This window comes from Cibotium barometz, chromosome 23 (assembly GCF_041138505.1).
Source record: "Cibotium barometz isolate CiBa-2024 chromosome 23, ASM4113850v1, whole genome shotgun sequence".
Lineage (NCBI taxonomy): Eukaryota > Viridiplantae > Streptophyta > Polypodiopsida > Cyatheales > Cibotiaceae > Cibotium > Cibotium barometz.
Window position 1 is genome coordinate 34,463,774 of NC_141068.1, and position 23,988 is coordinate 34,487,761.

General features: G+C 40.2%; 1 pseudogene; it reads left to right on the forward strand.

Annotated features, from left to right (window-relative positions):
• The first annotated feature begins 7,953 nt into the window (after positions 1-7,953).
• LOC147625880 (BOI-related E3 ubiquitin-protein ligase 1 pseudogene) lies at positions 7,954-8,334 on the forward strand (annotated as a pseudogene).
• The last annotated feature ends 15,654 nt before the right edge of the window (positions 8,335-23,988 follow it).

The window sequence follows — 23,988 nt, forward strand, 5'->3', positions numbered from 1 at the left end:
TAGGAAGAGGGTCCCGCACTTATATTTGATGGTCCATCCCCTCTTTCACTCTCTCCTCTCCTCTCTTTTCACTCATCTACCCTTCCTCGTATTTATTCACCTTCACCTACTTTTTTATTTCCCTCTCCTTTCAACTTACACCCTTCATTTTGGTTTTACAACTTATTGGGAATTTTTATTGTAAATTTATTAGAGTTACTTTAAAGTTTCTCTAAATGGGAGCTTCTTGGTTGTGCCACCTTGAGACACAAAATGTAGACATAATATCAATTGAAATAAGTGTTTCAATCCAATAATTAACTAGCATGTTTGACCTTGAAACCTAAATCACTTCACTCATTATTAATGACTATTTCATAATGAGAAGCAAGTCAGTTTGTCAACATCCATCTTCCGATTGTTTACACAAGTTTCAAATGCTACAAAAACTAGGCAAAATCAAGCACCTCCTAGCTCTTGTAGTGCATGGCTACAATGTGCTCCATGTCACCTATGCACTTTCTCCAATTGAGTTGGGGGACATTTAGCCACCATAGCCCAGATAAGAGCATAGTGGGATGGGACTCTTAGGGCATCTTCACATGACCAATGTAGTTTGCAAACCTGCTTGTCTTTGTCAACTTCGACTTAGAAACTAGTTTTTGGGTTGGCCCCTACCATCAAAGTAAGGGCTCAAAAAAAAACCAAGTATGCAACTATTTGCAACATGTGATTTTGACATGTCAAGGACTTTGTAGCTAACACCTCACCTTGCATGCACACCTGTCTTGAGGAACTACATTGCGTGTGAACAATACCTCTAGTTTTTTGTCCATTATGGGTTTACAAACTAGACCCTATGTATGAACAAGCTCTTACATGTGTTAAATAAGGTGGATTATCCACTGCAGCCCTTGCTTTTAGAGAGTTTGACTTGGAAACCCCATGCAATAATGGCACACATGTAGGCTCCAGATGAAGACGATGAAGGCACAACCATGTTGTTTGCTAAATTTATTCCTGGATCTGCTAGTTGTCCTGGGTCCCCTTATGTCGAATGGAACAAGTGTTTCTCTGCAATTTATAGATGCATGTGTTGTAGCTCCTCCACCCCCATAGTGGGATGAGCTCTAAGTGACTTTCTCCTTGACTTGGTAATTCCTATTTTCAATAAAGTCAAGATTAAATCAACACACATTTCTAAATGCTTTAGTTTAGTAAGTTTTTTATTGTTAAGAAAATTATGAAATGTTTATCGATATTCATATGTTAAAATTTAGTTTGTTGTGTATGACATTAAACACAGTTAATAGTATGAATGCTCACCCAATCTTGAAAGGCATATGCTCGAGACACAAAAAAGCTTTATGAGGTGTAGACCATAGTCATTTCGGATAACTAAGAATAAAAGTTTTTGAAAATATTAATGAAAATGTTCTTTACATAGAATTTTCCTTAATCCTTTGCCTCACATTCCCATAGTGAATGTTGCTTCTGACATCACTTCTATGTTTGTAAGTACCATAAAAAAGGCAACAACCACTTGTTAGGGTGAATTTATTTGAAGTTATTCAAACAAGTGTAAAGATATACTTGATTACAACATAAAAATGTATATATAAAATACATAATCAAGCATTGTAATTTTTAAATAAACACCTGATATATGCATTATTAAACCTTGAATGTTTACACTAGGCATGTTGGCTCATTGTTGAGCCTCACACATTCTAATATATATTTCGAGTCATCTTCAAATAGACATCTATAAATAAAGACTCTTGAAAACTTCTATATATACTCTTTTATTAGCAAGTTTTCCTTTGTTTCTTCATTCCTTGTGATTCTATATGCCTCACAAAAATGTTGTCTATTAATGGGCTCAAACTAGCACTATTGCCCTTCACTTTATCTAACTTGGCCTTAGAAATTTCCCCCTCCTCAAGCAGAGCTTGTAGGTGGTGCAATAACCCTACAATGCCCTAGCAAAGCCTATCCACCAAACCTACGCTTGGAGATCTTCTCCTCCTTTAAAAGTGTAGTTTTGAATGAGTTGCCCGCCGTCATCGTGGACCACATTGATTGCTACCATTATCATGGAGCTCACTCACTCCTTGCCATCAACATTCAGCCTGGTAAGATCCTTCACTAATCTGAACCTCGCCTCCTCAAATTGCGAATGCATGGGTGAAGAGTTGGGTGGGCGGACTAATCGATCATTGCCGAAAAAACCCAAACAAGGAAAAATAAAAACCATGAATTTTAGCTTTGCCAAACAAGCATCGTGCATAAGACTTAATTATATAGGCAGGCCAAAAAACTTTCTTCTCATGCTAGACTTAAGGCTTTATATTTTTGTAGATTAAAAAAATAGATATATCGTGACATGTTCAAGAAATTCACTCAATAGTATATGTGACTAGCATGTAAGTTCAAGAGAATGACATATTTATTTCATATTTTTCTCACATTTATACTAGCAAAACAGTGGCATAAAAAAGTTTTGGAAAAAAAAAAAGAGAGACTACATGGGAATCATACATAGTGAAAAAAAAAATCCCAAGGTGATGTGTGATCGTCTAACATGTATGAAAGTTCTTTTGGCCTTGCATGTTCATTTCACAATGGCAGTACATTGCCTAATTGCCTTGGGGTCGGCATTGGCAGAGAAGAAGGAACTTTTAATGCATGTGTGAAGCTGCAAGCTGCACGAGGTGGCTCACTGCAGACACTGATAGAGAGTAGCAAGAGGAGGATTAGGAGGAGGCAAAAAGAGGAGGAAGACTATAGAAACTTTAGGCAACTCCCTATACATGAATTTTAGGGGGAACCAGGAAATTTTAGCATATTTCCTAGATAAGACTAGGAAATTTTATTCCTAAATCTAGGAAATGAGTTTTCCTATTTAAATCACTAGAATAAATGTTTCCTATGTAGTAAATGAGGTTCTTTTACACAGGAAAATAAACTTTCTATGTAGGCTATGCATTGCTATCTAGGAAATATGCACTTCTATATGAAATTCAACATTTTCTATATAAGAAATGAGGTCCTTTATATAAGAAAAATTAGTTCCTAATATATAGACCATACAATAATATCTTGGAATTTTTACTTCGTATATGGAGAATGAAGGTTCCCTATATAAGAAATAAGTTATTTTTCTAGAAAATACAATGTTTATTAAAACTAGAGAATCCATTTAATTTGTAGGTAATTATGTTTGTGATTTCAGTTAATGGTTTATCTATATAAGAATTCTTGTTTATCCTCATGGCCAATGTTTTTATATTTGAAAATGAGCACATACTTAACATACTTGTATAATTTTGATTTTTCTAAGATATATAATATAAGCTAATTTTGTTTTATAAATTCTAAACACTTATGTTTCTTCTATACGTACAAAAAGTTTCAAGAGAATTTGATATGAAGGGTAAGTGCACCATATAATAATGCCAATGTGAATTGTCAATTATTTCAATATTGAAATATAAAATGTAATGTCAAAAAGATGTTCAAATCAAAGTGCCCATAAAGATTGAATGTGCAATTTGAAGTTCATTATCAAATGAAAATAGCAATTTTCTTGTTTTAAAAGATAAATGTGCAAGTCTAGTCCATTTTCACGCAAAGTATAATGGTGTCACTTCATCTTTGGCCCATTGGCTTTGGATACCACAAACATCAATCTAGATTGTAAATATATCCACTATAAATGCTTGGGCCTACTGTGGTTTTGTTCTAAGCACTTAGGTGAAATCTTGGCTAGTGTGAATCTGTAGCTTCATCGTTGGTCTCCTAGTAGCCTAGATTGTTGGAATTAATGTATTAGTTAAGGCAGTGGAAAATGTGTAAGCAATAAGGGTTAATGGCATGTTTTCTGTTATTTAAGGTTTTTCCCTCAAACCACAATAAGTTGTTGAGTTAGTGATAGTGTGTGTGTTTCAACCCTAGTTGGGTTCCACACTAGGGTTTTGGCATGTTGGGTAGCCATTGTGTTCTCATTCTTGCATCTTGTAAATGAGTTATGTCTGCTTTATTCCATGCTTTTCTCTTGCTACATTTGGTATTAGAGTAGGCTCTGCCTTGCTCCCCCAAACATTGATTTCTTCTCTCACATTTTTTCCTCTTAAATACTTATGAAAATTCTCAAATTTTGTGTTGGTGCGAAAGCAGCGCACTGCTTTAGAGATTCCTCTATCTGACAGCCAGGATGGCACAATAAATGTTGTCAGAGGGGGTAGGTAATAGCTAGCAGCAGCTGGCAGGCTACTGCGAAAGCGGCATACTGCTATGTATAGCGGCGCACTACTTTACTAAAGCAGCACACTCTAGGCAGTTGACAGTTTTTTTGTGTCGACACAACTTTGGACTCTATTAGGGGGTTTTTTTATTGTTTTTGATCTATTTTGACACAAATGGACACACACAAACACACTCTAATGACGTATCACAAAAGAAATCATAAACAAACATTTTTTTCTACCGATTTGACCTTTTTCCTACGATGTGACACCTAGAACCGGTCACTTCAAACGTCAAATCACAACTAAAAAAGAGATTTCGTACTAGTTTTTCTTGATTTTGACAACAATCAATCAAAAGCTAACCTTTCTACACAACTTTCAACAACAAACAAAACTCCTATCACCTTCAAATCTCTCCAAACTCACAAAAACGGTCTATACTCTAGCTCAAGCTTCTAAGCTCGAATCGGGTGGATAACGATGGAACGATTGGTATTGGTGGAGCGTACCTGATTAGTATCCGTAGCAATGGCACCAAAAATGTTAAGTCTTCTATGTATGTGACTCACATGTCATTGGGGATCGTCCAAGCATGCCGCAAGTGAGTGCTCAACTCATTGCTACTTCTAGGTAGGAGCCAACCTCGTAATCGGTTCTACGAATGTCACGTTCGCAGCTCCCAACTTGTTGCAAATGCGATTTCGCTTGGAGAGGAGAGGGAGAGGGAAAGAGAGAAGATGGCATACTCGTGAGCGTGGGTGAAGGGGAAACCGTGGACGTAGCAATCGCATGAGACCATAGAAGGAAAGAAAGCATGCAAGAAATCCAACACCCTTAAGGGAGTGGAGGGAAGCTTGAGCTCTTTGCATTCAACGTGGTATCCAACAAGTGAAGACTAAAGTCAAAGACTTTGCCTTTTATATAAGTACCTTTTTTCAAGGGAGGACTAACCCTTTCCATCTCTTGCACTCTCTCAAGCTCTAATTCTCCTAGCTAGTGGCGCAATGTGCGACCACCCTACTCTAGCTTCCCTCATTTTCTTTTTAGCTCTCTATGTACATGGCCGAATCGGCAAAAATTGTAAGTACATATATTACAACATGGTGGGCTGCCAAAAGGTTAACACACCCTAAGACCCATTTCAAGTTTGGTACCAATTAGACAAGTGACATATCAATGTCATTGGCCGATGCATAATCTTCCTTCACATACGTAACATGCATGTGGAAATTGGGCATTTGGCCTTTCCGACTAGACATACGGGGTCCAATTCTCTTTATACTTGGCAAGATCAAGGAAACCACTCAACTTAAGAACAGTTCCAAGTTTGGTACCAATCGGATAAGTGCATATATCAATGTCGTTGGCCAGCCCGTATTTTTCCTTCACATACGTACCATGCATATAGAAATTGGGGCATTTGCACTTCCCGATTGGACATATGGCATCCAATCCACTTGATACATGTCAAGATCATGGAAAACACTCACCTTAAGACCCCTGCCAATTTTGGTACCAATCAGAGACTTGCACATATCAATGTTGTTGGCCAACGTGTAATTTTCCTTCACATACATACCACGTGTATGGAAATTGAGCCATTTGTCCTTCCCAATTGGACATACGATGTAAGATGCTCTTGATACTTGTCAAGATCATGTAAAAAACTCACCTTAAAATCCATGCCAAATTTGGTACCAACCGAATAAGTGCACATATCAATGTCGTTGGCCGACCCACATTTTTCCTTCACGTAAATACCATGTATATAGAAATCGGGGCATTTGGCCTTCCCGATAGCAGATAAGAGGTTCGTTGCACCGGTGGTGCGGTCCCGCCAGTTCCTGCGTTTGCTTCTAACACGACCCACGGACCTTCAAAACTCTCTTGTATGCACCATATTTATCCATGGCCGTCTGTGTAGTCACATTGAACAAGCCGCCTCGGAGACAACAGTGGGACAATTTTAGAACCAACGATTCTTGACGTTTTCTGCAGGTAGCGGAGCATCCACGACAAGGCGTGGGGATCCTTAGCCGGCCTGTTTCATCATTGAATTCCATGTTTTTGTAAGCACTGTTGCAATGCTAGTGATGAATTTCGAAGTGTAATTTTTTAAAAATAAAAATAAATTTTGTGCCTTCTCTCTTCTCTTCTCTCTATCTATTAAGGACGGATCAGCTCTATGCCACGTGGAACTATGTGGTGATCTAGTGAACATTCCTTTGACACGTGTCGTACAATAGAACCGTCAACCCAACCGCTCCTTCGGAGTCGCGGCCAAAAGGTTCCTGGCCCAAGGAAGCCCCCGACAATGTCATCGTGGCTGTTGGTGCCTGCGCTAAAAATCTTCCTCTTGATATGGGCATCCTAGAATTCGGCCTTAGCCTAGAACTCACTGAATTTGGCCCCTCCAAAAAAGAAAAAAGACCCTCAGCCCCAAACACAAGTTAACATAGACTTGCCGCAAACGAACGACGACTCAGCCAACAAAGGACCTGCGCCCGAAGACAGCCTAAGGCCTTGACACAGAAGAGCAGATTAATGCTCGGAATATATTCACAAAAAGCATCGATGGAATGATGGATGTGTCTAGAATATAACCACGACAACGATTTGACCACCCAGATCCTGCGCCAAATGAATTTTCAAACGTTGCAAAGCTCGATTGCCTTCCATGTGAGCAAGGAGTTTTCATTGGTATGTGTATTCCAGCCCTCACACATCCATTGGCACGGCAATTTGACTGGCTGAGAGTGTGCGAGAACAAGCTTTTTGTAACCGGAGCCACTGTCCACAATTTTGTCTCCCGGCCGCTATTACAAGTCTAAATAACATCGGGATTCTTCAACGCTTTGCAAGGAAACAGCCTCTCCTCACATATCCATCGATGCAATTCCTTTAACGACTCCTCAAGATATTAGGGAAAGGCCTCCGGGAGGCCAGAAGGCAACCGGCGGCAGCCGGGGGCCTTCTTGCCGACCGGTGGCCTTAACCGTGTCGTCAAGGGTCTGGGCGAGCTGGGAGGCCCATTTCCTCCCGTCGATGGCGACCTGTGAGACTATTCTGCCAGTCCTGCCGGTATTCCAGCAAGCCCAGGACCTTGACACATTGGGGCTACTCTCTTCCACAAAAAGACAATAGCAAGCGGCAAGTCAAAGCCATCTCGAACTACTGTGGCGTACATTCTTCTATGTAATGACCATTTTTATATGAATGTGTGGAGGCAATGATGTGTACCCATAAGCAAGCGGTATCATTTAAGTACAATAGGACGGGTATGTAGAGCTTATGAGGACGTAATGCTGACGTCCGAAAGTTCTTTATCATAAAAGAAATCCGCGTCTTGAGACAATGGGTTATCAACGTCTGTAACAAGGTCACACAGGTAGCCCAAGAGGAGACGGAGGATTCGGCACAGAGCACGAATCAGGAGAGTAGGTAGAAACCAAGAGGGATTCGATGTCGTAGCTCGCGGCATAATAGAGAGAAAGCACAACTCGATGATCTTATCAAGATCCAATCTTTGCTGGCGTCAATCCTGGGCGATGAGTTGCAATCACAGTACCTGAAGCAACGAGAAGAGGTCGATCAGCTCATCAAAATTTGGGTAATCTTTTTGTCCATTCCTTGAAATCATGTTTTGCCAATCCTTGCGTAGGAATTTGATTTTTGGAATTTCGACCTTTGGATCTGATGGTGGAACGGTCTTCAGGGAGAGCGGATGAGACAAGCGCTCGAGGAAAAACGGCAGCAGCACACCAGAGCATTATTGACCTTAATCAAGGAAAGTGTATGGAGGCGGCTAAAGAAAAAGGACGTGGAGGTTGAGAGAATAGGCCGCAGGAATTGGGAATTGGAGGAGCGTGTGAAACATCTCAGTCTAGAATCCCAGCTCTGGCAGAACTTGGCCAAGAACAATGAGGCTATGGTCTCCAATCTCAGAAGCAATCTGGAGCAAGTAGTAGCACAGAGCAGGGAACAAAGCAAGGAAGGATGCGGGGAGAGTGATGTGGATGATGCAATTATGGAGAGTCAGGTGATGCTCATGGGTGATGCTTATGCCCGCACTGTGAAAGAGAACAGGGACCTCAAGGAGCAATGATCTCAAGCTGACAATGTGGAAGAAGGATGATTTACTCCATGTAAACCTAGGTCTTGCATTCTTTGGGGCTCCACATAGAGGACACTCAGTTCGACGAGTGTCACATTCTTTATACAGGCAAAGATGTCTGCAAGGAAGGAGGAGAATGCACACGCTATTCGTTCTACACATATGCATACATAAATACACATGCACATGCATACACAACACGCACATAGGTAGGGGGTTGCACACACATAAACATACACACACTTGAAAGGGTGTACAAAAATGCACATACATCTGCATATGCAAGCACACACTCACGCGTACAAGCGTTGCGCGTGCACACACACACACACACACACACACGTAGGTGAATATGCACAAATGTACATGCAGATAATTGTTATATATACACATAGCAAAACACACATGCGCACATTCACGCATACACCACACACACATACATATATGCATGTGCGTACATAGGCACGGGGCATACACATGTACATGCACATGCATACACAACATACACATAGACAGGGGGTGCATAAACATACTCATACACAAACATGCAAGTGTGTGGAAACATGCACGTATGCACGTGTGCATATACACATACACACGCACACACCACACACATGTACACACACAACAAGGAAAAGCGATCACATGTACGTGTGCATATACACATACACACGTACACACACAACAAGGAAAAGCGGTCACATGTGCGTGCGTAGACACGTTTTCTGGTCTGGTGGGTAGTAAAGTTACGGGAGCGTCTATTCACGCCGCTATTTATGCACCTATCGACAAGCATTTATTTATGCTGCTAAAGTGTAGTTGGACGCACATATAGATGAGTGTATAGACACGCTCACAGACGAGAAAATGCACAATGCACACAGGGCACTTTTTTGCGTGTCTATACACGCGTGTATATTGGCATCTATATGACAACTAGATGCGTGGATAGACACAGACCGTAACTGCGCTTATAGACACGACTCAAAATTTGTAAATAAAAAAAAAGCAACATGCTCATATTTCATACCCTTTGCTCATACATGCATGCATTGTATTTAATGCAACCAACATCAATGCATTGTGTATAATTCGCATGATTCCGTGCACGAGCTAAGAGACGAAGCAGATTTAGTTGTCTTATACAAGCCCATGATTACAATTTCGAATAAAAGATTTTGAGTCCACAACATTAGACGCGTGTAAACCATCCATGCACGAGAAGTTGAATACAAACATTACAAAAGTGTTTATATATATTGCCCAAAAAAAGGCTTGTACATACATACACATGTGGCCTCAAGTACGAAAAGTGATAAAGCCTTAAATAAGATCCAGCCACATGTGGCTTCTTCAAGTACAAAAAATAGTGGCTTTGTAGGTTTGTTTATACATGCACGTGTGGCTTGAAGTACAAAAAAATAGTAAAGCCTAAAGCCACATCCAGCCATATATGGCTTCAAGTACAAAAAATAGTTGCTTCTATCTAGCACTACATCTACTACTAGTCGGAGTCTCTCTCTCCTCACTCTCGGAGCTTTCTTCGGCGCCTTCATCTGGATTGCCTCCTTCTGTCTCTGTATATCAAGTTGCAATCTGACACAAAGAGCATATGCATGTATTAGATTAAATCAACAACTGACTAAGAAATCACATAAATGCAAGTCACATTGAGATCCATACTTACAAATTCAGCCCCCCATGACACTCCATATTGCTCCATCTGGATCCGTCGTGCGTCCCAGTGCTACTAGCCTTGTTTCTTCCATGGCAGCTTTCTTTGCTTGCTTCCACTCGCGTCTATGAGCAGTGGCAAGCTAGCTCTTTGGAGCATGTCCTTGCTCTATCCTGGCCAACTTGTCTCTTGAGCAAGGACCTCTTATTGGCAAGTCTTGTCGGCAAAGACATGATCCAAAGGGCCAGCCAAACAACGCTCATAGGCACGAATGGGAGCAAGAAAAGAAGGCTATCATAGAATAGAGGACATGATTAATTATATATTTCTTTGATATACATTGTGCATAGCTACAAGAGAGGGCTTAGGGTATAGCATCCGACTTTATTATATATTTCTTTGATGTACAATGTGCAAAAAAGAGCTTGAGGTATAGGGTACAAAAAAAAGAGCTTAGGGTATAGGGTACAAAAAAGAGCTTAGGGTACAAAAAAGAGACGAGAGGGGTTTAGGCTCAGGGTCACTACATAACTAATGCACAAGAAAGCTAACTAGTAATTAAGAGCTGAGTGCTACTCGTGGAGTGCTCTCGCCGCGCAAAGAGTTTCTACGATCTTTTGGGTCTCCCCAAGAAGATGTGCATGTAGTCCTTGGTGTCAGGCTACTCTCATTGTGATGCTCATCGCGATGATAAGCTCCGCGTACTAGCTTCCCAATCAAAAAAGAAAGGTACCCAACGAGTATACGGTACCCCCAATCACTACACCACACAATAAATATGAGGGAGACATATGCACACACAGCACTGGGGGGTTAGGATTAAAACATATGCAAGATAGAAAAAGAACACATAAATAATGGATGGGAAAAAAAATTTAAGTGAATGGAAGAGGGAAGGGGGATGGGGAAGAACCCAATCCCAGCCCCAAACTATCTCGGGTTCAAGGGGTAACGCATCTAGAAACGCGTCAATAAGCACGACTGTACTGTCAAACAGTAGCACCATTTGACGCGCTAATTGGCGCCCTACAGTTCAAATTTTCTCTGCCGACTGAGCGTGATGGGGACTGTCGCCCACAATCCAAACACCAAAAAGGAAATAACATGTGCACAAAGGACCACCACAAAAGACAACATTGCAATAGCTAAACCCCAAAAACACGTATAAAAAAGGAATCAAGTGGCACACCTTGGAAAGGTATGAGTCAACGAGTTCCAAGTCCTCTTTGATTCTTGATCTTCCTTTCCCGGTCCTCGTATGAGTGCTCACACTTGAGGTGGGAGGTAGAAAGGTGTGGGGGTATGAATAGTGTGGAGGTATGGAGGTGTAGAGATGGGAGGGTTGACGACGGCAAAATGTGTAGTGAAGAATGAGCCACTGGCGTAGGGTTATAACATAGTAGTGCATCTATACACGCGTATAACACCTCGTCAATATGACAGTGTATACGCGGCTATAGATGCATGTTTATATGCGGTATTTGGCATAGTAGATGCGCTTATAAATGCACTAATAGACTGTGGAGACGCACTGATAGCCGCATATCATACTTGGTAAAGATCATGGAAACCACTTGCCTTAAGGACCCTGTCAAGTTTGGTGGACAAGTTCACATACCAATATCGTGGGCCGATGCATATTTTCCCACACCTACGTAGCATCACTACTACAGAAACACCGATTATCGTCGTTCTTTTCATCAAAAAATACAAAGAAGATTTTCTTTTGACCAAAAAAATGATGGTATGTGACGGCATAACCGACGGTATCTTCGACGGTATAATTGATGGTATAATTGATACACAATACCATCGAACATACCATTGACAATACCAAATATGATACCATCAAATATACCATCTCTGCTACCATCTAATATACCGTTGATTGTGTTGCCATATATATATAGGCAGTGATGTGTGTGAACACACTTAGGACCGTCAGGGCACTTTTTCCCACTTTAGGAGGTTTTTTCCCCCGGCTTGTATATACGCCCATCCTTCTAGGGCTAACTGATCTTTTGTACATTGACACAATCTAATACACTTTGTGTTGCGTGCATTCTTGCTTCTTCTTCTCCAAGCTTTGTGTGCTTTCCTGCAACCCTAATTCCAACAATTGGTATCAGAGCAGGCATCGGCTCCCAGGGCTACGCCGCCAGCACCCTCCGACTCACGTTCTTCGATTGAGGTGAGTTTTCATGAGCGCTTGCAGGTCCCTATACTCTGCGTCTGAGGTCGTTTCAGGCTCCGTTTTTGCATTTCAAGTTCTGCACAGGTGTTTTCGTCATTTCTGCAGAAATTTCGACAATGCAGTTTTCTGCAAAACAGGCATACGTGTTCTATTGTGGACCGTGCTACATAGCACAAGTTGTCTTCTGTTCAGTCTTTGCTTCATTACAGGTAGCTTTTGTATCAGTTTCAGTCAGTGGCCATGGCTGATAACAGCAATGATGTATTTCACATGTTGTCTACTGAAGACAAACTGGATGGAGACAGCAACTACCCACTTTGGGCATACATGATGCAGCATGTTTTGGTTGCAAAAGGAGTGTGGAACATTGTGCAGGGTACGGATGTACGTCCAGGTTCTGTGGATGTAGGATCTGTTGAGGATGTTGCAGGTTCTAGCAGCTCTACTGTTGCTGCTGTTTTACCCACTACTGAACAAGCTCGTTTGGGATAGTAAAGATGCGCAGGCTCATGCCTTGATTACACTTTCTGTCAAACGTAACATCACCCCACATATTCGTTCAGCTAAAACAGCAAAACAGGCTTGGGATATTCTAGCTGGTTTGTATGCAGGTCGTAACGAGGCAAAAATCGCTTACCTGCGTAAAGAGCTAGAATTGAAGATTATGCAAGAAGATGATGACATGAATGTTTTTCTTACTGAGATTAAAGATCTCAAAGAACAGTTGATTTCTGTAGGTGAGATTATTCCTGATCATTCTCTTGTGCAGACTGTTCTTGATGCTTTACCTGAGACATATCAGACTTTTGCTTCCACGTGGAGACTTCTTAATGAGGACAGACCTGATGCTGTCAAGTATGATACTTTAGTCAACAAACTCTTGCAAGAAGCGCAGTCCAGGCAAAACAGGGCCAGGCAGCGTGCAGTTGATCAAGCATTTATTGCTGCCCAGCAGCAGCAGAGAAGGAGTGGTAAGGCAGCCCCTTCCACTGTTTCTTCTCCTATTAGTAGGTCTGCAACTTCTTCTCCTTCCACAGGTAGCAACAATAAGTCTGGCAAGAAAAAGACTAGGTGCAACTATTGTAAGGCAAATGATCATGTCATTAAGAATTGCCCTAAGCTAAAGGCTAAAGAGGCAAAGAAGAAAGAGTCAAATGCAGCCACAATAGCGGATGCTTCTACAAATGCAGATTCTGCAAATGTTGTGCAGGATACAGAATGGGCATTTAGCGTGTATTGCCAGTATGACCCATCTGTACATGATGCATGTTTGGCTGTTTCTGTTGACTCTCATGTTTGGTATTTTGACAGTGGTGCTACAAAGCACATTACCTCGCATCGTGATATGTTCACTTCTCTTGAGGCTGTCCCTAATGGGAATACTGTCACATGTGCCAATAATGCTTCTTACCCACTGAAGGGCATTGGTAAAATTATGCTTACTGCTGCAAATGGCAGCGCTTTCACACTTTCAGATGCTTTGTATGTGCCAGGGATAAAGAAGAATCTATTGTCTGTCTCCGCACGCTTGCTAGACTTGGACTTGTAGTCAAATTTGTGGATGACAGATGTACTGTTCATGATTTGACTTCTGGTGATACGATTATTGTATCTGGCACCTTGTTTCGTGGGCCGTATAGGCTCAATTCTTATGACAAGTGTGTAAAAGATTCAGCAAATGTAGTTTCTGATGAAAAGGCAGTTTCAGATGCAAAACTATGGCATGCTCGTTTTGGTCATCTGAACTTTGCTAGTTTGCTGTGTTTGCAGAAATTTGATATGGTTGCTTCATTGCCCCCTCTTGAGGCACCCTTGAAACATGTTTGTGAAGGCTGTATTTTGGGCAAAATGCAGCGTTCTGCGTTTCCAAAGGATGGTTCTGTGTGGGCCACTCGCAAATTGCAACTTGTACATAGTGATGTATGTGGGCCTATGCAAACTCCGTCATTTGGTAAACACTTGTACTTCGTGACTTTCATTGATGATTACTCAAGGCATGCATGGGTATATCCATTGAAGGCAAAGTCCGAAGTGTTTTTGTGCTTCAAACAGTTTTTGCTTATGGTTGAAAATGTATCCAATTGTAATGTGGGCACCCTCCGTTCTGATCGAGGGGGGGAGTACATGTCTAAAGAGTTTGATGCATTTCTAGCTAGTCGTGGGATAAAACACCAATGTACAGTGCTGTATACCCCTCAGCAAAATGGTGTTGCTGAGAGGGAAAACAGGTCACTTATGGCGATGGCACGATGTATGGTCAAGAGCCAAGCTTTGCCACATGCGTTTTGGCTTGAGGCTGTCATGTGTGCTGCATATGTACTCAACAGGTGTCCTACTAAGGCCTTGCAGTCTATTACTCCATACGAAGCTTGGCATGGCAGGAAGCCTTCTATTGGTCACTTACGTGTCTTTGGTTGCTTGGCCTATGCTTTATTGCCTCTGCAACAACGCACAAAATTGGATGATAAGGCTGTCAAATGCATTTTTGTTGGTTACAGTGCTGAGAGCAAGGGTTACAGATTGTATCATCCGTAGTCAAAGCGTATCTTGATTAGTCGAGATGTTGTTTTTGTGGAAGATGCTGTGCAGCCTTTGTTATCATGTACCAAAGAGACAGGTGTGAGCTCACGGGATGTATTTGATACATTGTTGCCTCTGTTTACAGATGGGAATTCAAATGTAAGTCCTAATGAGGTAAATATTCAGCCTATGCAGATTTCAAACAACATCATAGATCAGCCTATTTCTGATGCAGATTTACAGGATGTAATTTCTGAGGATAGGGCTGAAAATGAGCAGGCTAGAGGGATGCCTAAATGGCTGGTGCAAACCTTGCGTGATAGTAAAATTGATGCACCTATATCTAGTCGTACTCGTTCAGGTTTTCAGCATGCCTCTTATGCATCAGATTGTTATGCTTTGGCTGTGTCTAGTATGTGTGAAGAGGAAGAACCTCTTTCATTTGATGAGGCACAAAAATCAGAAAATTGGTTGGCTGCAATGCAAACTGAATATGATGCTATAATCAAGAATGGTACATGGTCTTTGTATGATTTGCCTATTGGTAAAAAGGCCATTGGATGTAAGTGGGTTTTTAAGTTGAAACGAAAGCCAGATGGCAGTGTTGATCGCTATAAGGCTAGACTTGTTGCAAAGGGTTATGCTCAAGAAAAGGGCATTGATTTTGATGAGACCTTTGCTCCCACTTGTCGTATGACTACCATTCGTAGCATTTGTGCATTGGCAGCTCATAATGGTTGGAATGTACATCAGCTGGACATAAAGACTGCGTTCTTGAATGGAGATTTGCATGAGGTGTTGTATGTATCGCAGCCTCGTGGTTTTATTCAAAGAGGGCAAGAAAACAAAGTGTGCAGGTTGAAAAAGGCTTTATATGGTTTAAAGCAAGCTCCACGAGCTTGGTATGAAAAGATACATGCATATTTGACTGTACATGGATTTCAGAATAGTCCAACAGAAAGCACTTTGTATGTTAAACGTGTGGATGGTGTACATCTAATCATTGCTCTCTATGTCGATGACATGCTGCTCACATGACCAAATGAGAGTCATATTGCTGATTTTAAGGCTGATTTGAATGCCTCTTTTGAGATGTCAGATTTGGGGCATTTGCATCATTATTTGGGGATACAATTTAAGCAGTGTGATGGAGGTATTGCTTTGTGTCAGACAAAGTATATTGAGACATTGTTGCGGAGATTTGGCCTTGAAGACTGCAAGCCTATTGCTACTCCAATGGAGAAAGGTTTGAAGTTGAGTCTTCATGATGCTGGAGATCACTTTGATGTCACACTCTATCAGACAGCTGTTGGTTGCCTCATTTATGTATGTATTACGAGGCCGGACATTCAGTTTGCAGTCTCACAGGTGAGCAGGTTTATGCATAGCCCAGGGTCTCAACATTGGAAGGCAGTTAAACGCATCTTTCGCTACTTGAGTGGCACCATACATCTTGGGTTGTTTTATCCCAAGGGGGGATCGTTGCCGCCAGATTTACATGCTTTTTCGGACTCAGATTGGACTGGTTGCTATGACACAAGAGTGTCCACAAGTGGTTTTTGTTTCATGCTCGGTAGCTCATGCATATCTTGGTTGAGCAAGAAGCAACCTACTGTGGCCACTTCTAGTTGTGAAGCTGAGTACAGGGCAGCTTTCACAGCTATGGTTGAGTGTGTGTGGCTCAGACGGCTTATCGCTGACTTGGGTGTTGGACAGGAGTCTGCCACCTCTATCTTCACTGACAGTCAGAGCGCATTGACAGTTGCGAGAAACCCAGTTTTTCATGCTCGCACAAAGCGCATTGAGGTGCATTATCACTATGTCAGGGAGAGACTCTCAGCAGGAGAGATCAGCTTGGCCTATGTGCCAACACAGGACAACCTCGCCGATCTTTTCACAAAGGCGCTTCCTCGTGAGAAGTTCGAAGCTTTCCGCAAAGCTTTGGGCTTGCTCCCCTTTGTGGACTGATCCGGGCATGGCACTCCCCTATACATGAGTGCCAGCTCTCGTTCACACCATCACTCCCAGGGGAAATTTGTTGCCATATATATATAGGCAGTGATGTGTGAACACACTTAGGACCCCCGGGGCACTTTTTCCCTCTTTAGGAGGTTTTTTCCCCCGGCTTGTAAATACGCCCATCCTTCTAGGGCTAACTGATCTTTTGTACATTGACACAATCTAATACACTTTGTGTTGTGTACATTCTTGCTTCTTCTTCTCCAAGCTTTGTGTGCTTTCCTGCAACCCTAATTCCAACAGATTGTACCATTCAAAATACCGTCGCTATCTATATATTCACAATGACTCTTATGCAGATGCCAAGAAGAGAAAAAGTATAATAAGGTCTTCTTCTTTTTTGGGGGCTTTAAGCTTGGAGAGAATAGTTACCCCCCACAATATGTGGACCGATATAGATCTCTTGTTACACAACAACTTCTACTTTATGCTCATAAAGCACCTATGGAAAAATAAATCGCTTCAACTTATGGAGTGCAACATGAGGAGCATGTTACAGATTCAGATGTTGGGGTGAAGGAGACCATGTAGGAGGAGGCTATTGTCACAGATAATGCTGCTAGTTTGCACAAGCCCATCCTCGATGAGATTGTGACCGCTTTAGTTTTTTAGAATCAATAGACCATGCATGAGAAAGTTGTTGCCACATCATCTATTTTTGGCACGTAGGACACTATCCTTGAGGAACCTACTACAATTGAAGCTGTAAATCTTGAACTTAAAGTGCTAGATGAGGAGGCGTCCACCATTTTTGTGTAGGAGAATCTGATGATTTTTGAGAAGGAGACAACTTTTGTTTTTGGAGAGGGTGGTGTCATGGATGATTTGGAGCACAAGGACACCATTCATGTGGAGGATCAGCCTGCGCGGACGAGAAGCTTGATGATGATCACATGCACTAAACTTCTAAGGAAGCTTCACATATGGAGCCTCCCACATCATCTACATAGTAGGACATTATTGCATGAGTATTTTAGTCACTCATTCTTGTAAATCTTACTTGTATTTATACAATACCTGGAATTAAAATCTTTCAGCTATCTCAATCATTCCATTTGGGATGTCTTTACATTGTATTATGCTCGCTCTTCTTTGCATTACCTGTGAACATGTGATTGGAATCAATATTATGAATAAGAAACTACACATGTAAAATTATGTTGACGGTGGAGAACCTCACGATTAAACGACTCTGTACACCAAGTGCCCGTAGGAAGTCTATGCAGGTGAGATGTGAAATATCACGTGTCACTTCGAAAAAGCCCTTCGCGTGCACCACGCGTTCAGGGATCCTCTCCCGATCGAATTGAGCGAGCCTCTTGACCAAATGATAATCTTCTAAAAGGATAGGACCTGCAGATAGAATATGATTTACACAACCTCTGATTAGTAAACATTTGAGCAGGAAAGAGTTTAAATGTAAGGGAGCACAACTTATACAGAAATCAAGGAAATCAACTGTTCATTCAAAACAAGGCAAGCGAGCTTATCCAATCATAAGAACTCAAAAGTTTTGAGAATGTGCTTACCTCTGGCACTGACAGTTAAAGATGAATTGTTGTTCCATACTGGCGCACCCGAATTGGTGGTGAAGAAGGGAGAATTGTACGCGCTCGAAGGACGAAACTGCGCAAGTAGAGAAATCGTCAGGTTCTAAATTCAAATCTTCAACTAGAGGTTAACTTTTTGTCAAATGGTCTTGTTGGGTGGATTTGCTGGCTCATGCACCGCTTCCTATTATCCACTATGCTTCTTTAAAAACCATCCTCGACTACATGGAAGACTATTGAGAGTCGGAGACGTATGTACGCCTCATTCCAGCTTGTCTTTTCAAAATTCGACGAGTCTATGATAGAGAAGTGTAAATATATATCCATATATCTCTCGTTTTTTAAAAGTTTGGCAATCCATCACAGCACACCATTCTTTGTGAATTCACAAGATCTACATGACCGATGTCTTTTAACATCTTTGAATGTGGTAAAAATGCTTTGATAGTATGCTGATCAGAACTCGGAGGATTGTTTAAAAGGTTTTAAGTCGGATAAGTGCGTGTGCATGAGCTTTATCTTTTCGTAGCTAAACATGATTACGGAGCGGGGTTGCATGTAAGCCATCTTTGTAATTGATCGAATCTATATCATTCTGTAATTGTTCATCCACTTGGGTGCATCCTAAGTTTTGATATATCATTGCTTCTTGCTCAAGATGTCATCTTCATTGAGAATGAATCTTTTATCAACAACAGTGGGCACCTTACAATTTTGGATTGTGCCTTGCATGCGGCTTTAGATAGTTTCTATATTCTTAGCCTTAAGCTCCCCACCATGGTCAGTGAATGTAGGCCCCCCCCCGGGTTGCCATCAATGCCATTAGCATCATGGTCTGCATCTACAAACTTACCAAGGACAACAGTTGTTAAGATAAAATATGTTCTCGTTTTTCATTGATTAAATTATTTCTTGCAGCTATTCCAATGGATCATGCTACATCTCCTTTGCTAACAACTTGGAAGCTTAGAACCATCACCCGTTTGTTTCCTAAGGCATCATATAGGATACTCCAAGGGGGTGAAGACCTCAATGAGAGCGTGGACAGAATCCAATCATCGACAATGGCATCAACATAATGCTGTGAGCACCAGAATGGGGGGCCAATGGGCTAAATGGATGTTGATGGACATGTAATGTTTTCTTTTTCTTAAGCAACAATCACAACAACAAAGCAATTTTCTATAGCAACGTGGTTTTTGAGGATAAATACAACGTCTTCACCATCGAGAGATCGCGTAATGTTGCTATGATTGCTTCATCAACCCTTTGTACATGAACAATTCATGTGTGAAGTCCTCCATCAAATATGAATTTTTGCATTATTCATGAATAATGAGTAGAGTGCATTTTTCCATCTTTATAGAGAGTAAAAGAGATGGCCATGACTGGTGTTGCACCATATCAACTTCTCAAATTTGCAATATGAGTATGACTACTGACATTCAGGTAATATGTCGATATCTTATCTATTCACAATGCTACTTCGTGACTCTACTGGACTCTTTATTCTCGATGCTCATGACGCCCAGAGAAGGGCTCATGACGCCCAGGGAAGGGCCCATTCCCTTGGATTATAATTCTTTGGGAAAGGAAGCGCACCACCTCCTCGGCCACAATATGTGTGGTTATAATAATTACATTATATATTATTATTATACTTTGTTTTCTTTCATTGACCAAGATATTTTACTTCAACCTAAATTCTTACAACATTCCTCTATTTTGATGCATGTTCTCAAACCCAAGCAACATTTGGAGTCAAGAGAGATGAGCAGGTTGGATGCAAAATTGAAGAATGATGACAACACTATTCATGTCATTATCACAATAGTATGGAAAGTGCAATGAGGATAATGTATGAGCTCTTTTGAGTATAGCCTTATTTATGTATTTTTTAGGATTCAATTTCCAAAAGGCACAATTCTTTAGACATCACCAACTCAGTAATAAAGCACCACCTTTGACATTTGCAGGGAGGATCGAATCTTGATGGACCTTGTCAATGTCTCGTTTCCATAATTTTACTAATTCTATTCTTGTCCTTCTAACATTTTAATAGTTTATATGATTTAAGTTAAATAACAAGTTACGTGTTACTTGAACAAAAGTGGACTATAGAATACATAAATGGATAAAAAACAAGGCCAAACAAGGAAAGAAATGATAAGCAGAATTAATTTGTGACCATTTCTTTGGCCATTATCTTGCAACACTGCATTTTGTTGTGATTATGTTAATGTCTATTTTATCCTCTCATGTTAGACTGCCTACCCACCCTAGTTGTTAACAATGAATGAAAATCAATTCCAAATAGTTCCCTTGTCTCCATTAGAATATCGTCGCACAATTGAGTGAGTATACAACATTGCCTAAGTGAAATGACACTCATTAGGTTTCCATTCTCAGTAACAATAACATCAAGTAACTCATTTGCAAGTCCAAAAGAGTTCACATCCTGATCCAGTGGCACAAGTTGTGTACCAATCTACCTACTATATTTATAATAAAAAGAAAATATACAATTTTGAAAAGCAATCATGTATTTTAGTTGAATTGTGTTGAGGAAAACCTCACACTACACGTTGTTGGATGTTTTCCTATCCTAACCATCATCCAAAAAATGTGGAATGCCTTTAGTTCCACTTGCTTTGTATGTCAACATTGATTTGCAATCTTTTATTGAAAAATATGAAATAGCTCTACGAACACAGTCAATGGCATGCAAAATGTTTATTTTCACTATTCTAGTAGCAATCTTTGGTCTTAAAGACTAGTGTACCTCTATGAAGAGCTTGGCTCTATATGCCTATGTTACATTGGCATCAAGAATAGGCTAGTCCACTGAATTCCATGCTGGGAGATCTTGTCTTTGTAAAGCACCATGTGTTTTACGATTGTTCAGCAGTTGGTAAAAATGGTCATAAAAAATATACCCGAATATTTAGCAAGTTGTATTGTAGATCTACCTTGACATTGCAATTCGCCTATGTCCCCATGTAAGACATCCCAGAATCCTAGAATACACTCTATTAGTTGCCACTCCTCATAGGATGAAGGGTATATGTCTAAACAAGAAAGCAGGCATTGTCGATCAATGATAAAGAAAAAAGGTTTTTGTTTGAAATTCCAATAGCCTGGAAAAGATACTTACAATTAGGTCTGTGTTGTGGAAGATAGCTTGGATAATCTCGCAATACAAGTTCTCTATACATGTATGCATGCTGTATCAAAATTTCTTTTATGCATTTTTTCCCTTTCAAGATTCTAAAATATTTTACCCTACGCTTCCAAGATGCCAAAAAAATATTAGCTCACCATGGTTTCTTCCTTCTATTGGGTTGCATTAGCACGCATGATCCTTTTAACACAGCTAACTTCCACAGTGACAATACTGGAAACTTCTATACATGAGATAGAAGAGGTAGGTTGATAAGGCAGACCTACTTTGTACATCTTCATCTTTGGCATTATTATTCACACAATGTTTGCATATATAGTTTCTCTTCACCATCAAAAACTTAAAAAGATACTTCAACTTAAACTCTAGTGACTGTGAGAGAAATGGGCAAGCAAGGCTATTAATTTATGTCTATTTGTTGCTTTGTATTGTTTTGCACAAGCAAAGATGTGGTTTAGGAAAGGTAATCGAGTTGAAAGAAAATAAAAAACTAGACAAAATAGATGAAAGATGAAGAGAGCTTACTATTTTATGTTTGAAAGCCAAAATTTCAATCAACACATCAATAGTAGAATGGTGTAGAATGATGAAAGAGAACTTTGAAAACTAGAAAAAAGGAAATGGTTGAATGCAAGAAAACTTGAAGTTTGAAACTTTAGAGACAAGTGGAAGCGAGAAAGCTTGTATAGGACAGAATCCATTTCAAAAAGCGTGTTTTGTTTCAAACATGACAAAAATTTGCCTTTATAGTGACAAGATCTTGTGAGAATTAGAAAAAGATCACCTCATTAATGTGGCACGCTTTGTGTCAACATAAAATATGATTTCTTTTTTCCATTTTCACCCCTTTTCTTTTCTTGAAAATTTTCAACATTATGTTGGACTATATATATAGATACATACATACATACATACATACATACATATATTCTATATATATACATATATATGTATGTATGTATATGTATATGTATATGTATATGCACACACACACACACACGCACGCACACACGCACACCCGCATGCACACACACAATCTCTCTCTCTCTCTCTCTCTCTCACTTACAAACCTTGAATTGAATGCATCCACATAAACTCTGAGAAGTTTTTTGCAAATTGAATACTTAAATACCTAGAATCTTGCATTGGTAAAGTAAAGTAGGGGAAGGGACATATTATTTGGTTAGTCTAGAGATTATCCTTCTATAGTCTTCGACGTGACCATGAACTACCTTATTATAAGTAGTCCTTGTATGCATTAAACCTTGACACTCTTGAGCTAGCTTACTTAGCAAGGCCTTGGGGAACATGAAAATATGGATTGCGAGTATTCCACTTCGATAGCCTAAGAATGATAAAAATCTCTCTCTCTCTCTCTCTCTCTCTCTCTCTCTCTCTCTCTCTCTCTCTCTCTCTACCTACCTACATCACCAACACAAAGACTATATTTTATATGGTATGGGCTTGTTAATAAAATGTAAAGGACATATGTAGTAAGTTAGTAATGTTCCCCTTAGATTAATAGAGTCGTTTTAGTAATTGAAACACTCAATTTTATCCTTTTTTAACTACACTGGACTAGGCCCATGTACTCCCATTGTATAGCCCCCTCGTGTATGAACTGGATGTGCCTTTCTCCACGTGCGGAAGCAATAGCTAATCATGAATATCACAATATGGAATTCAAGTAAATTTGCCAAGTGAGGGTTAGCCAGCTTCGTATGCCTTACCACATTTGCCCATAAGGTGCCTTCTCCAGCTAGGGGCAATAATTCTTCTAACTCCGGCTTTGGTGATCGGAGAGGATATGGTACATAAGGTTGTTTTGTTGATGTAATATCAGAGTAAGCTTCTGGTAGGTTCAAATGGTGTTATTTACATTAACACCTTAAACATTAACTTTAAAATTCAATGAAAATCAAACCCACAATGTTTATATTTCATGCATTTTTTATCGTAGCAAGTACAATTGTATAGCTTGCCGTTGTCACTAAATTTGTGTTTCTACCATTCTACAATTGAACTTCATTCATCCCTGCAAATAAATTGATCGTTCATTTGAAAGCATCCCTTAGCCATAGCAATATTTAACTTTGGTGCTTTAGTGAATTTAGTTGAATTTTGGATGAGCAAAATGTTCGGCCTTGCAATTTTCAATATTTTTTTATGCTCATATGTCAAAGATCAAGAATTTGGGATGTTTACAAGGCATCACTATTTGAAAAGCTATTAAAAATGTCTTAAGAAGAAACTCATATCAATACTTAAGAAACCTTAAGTGTTGAGCACAGTTTTTTTATCATATTTGTAAGATCAAACTTAGAATTTGTGAGGCTCGCTCCCACATGAAGACAAGTACATATACATGTTGTGAGTGCACAAGTTGTTATTTGATGATAAATATCACAAATATATATTTCCAAATCGCTTTCTAAGGATATGCTCATTGTACTAGCATTAGGAGATTTTGATTCAAGCAATGTGTAGCTTGGTTAGGAGCATCTTT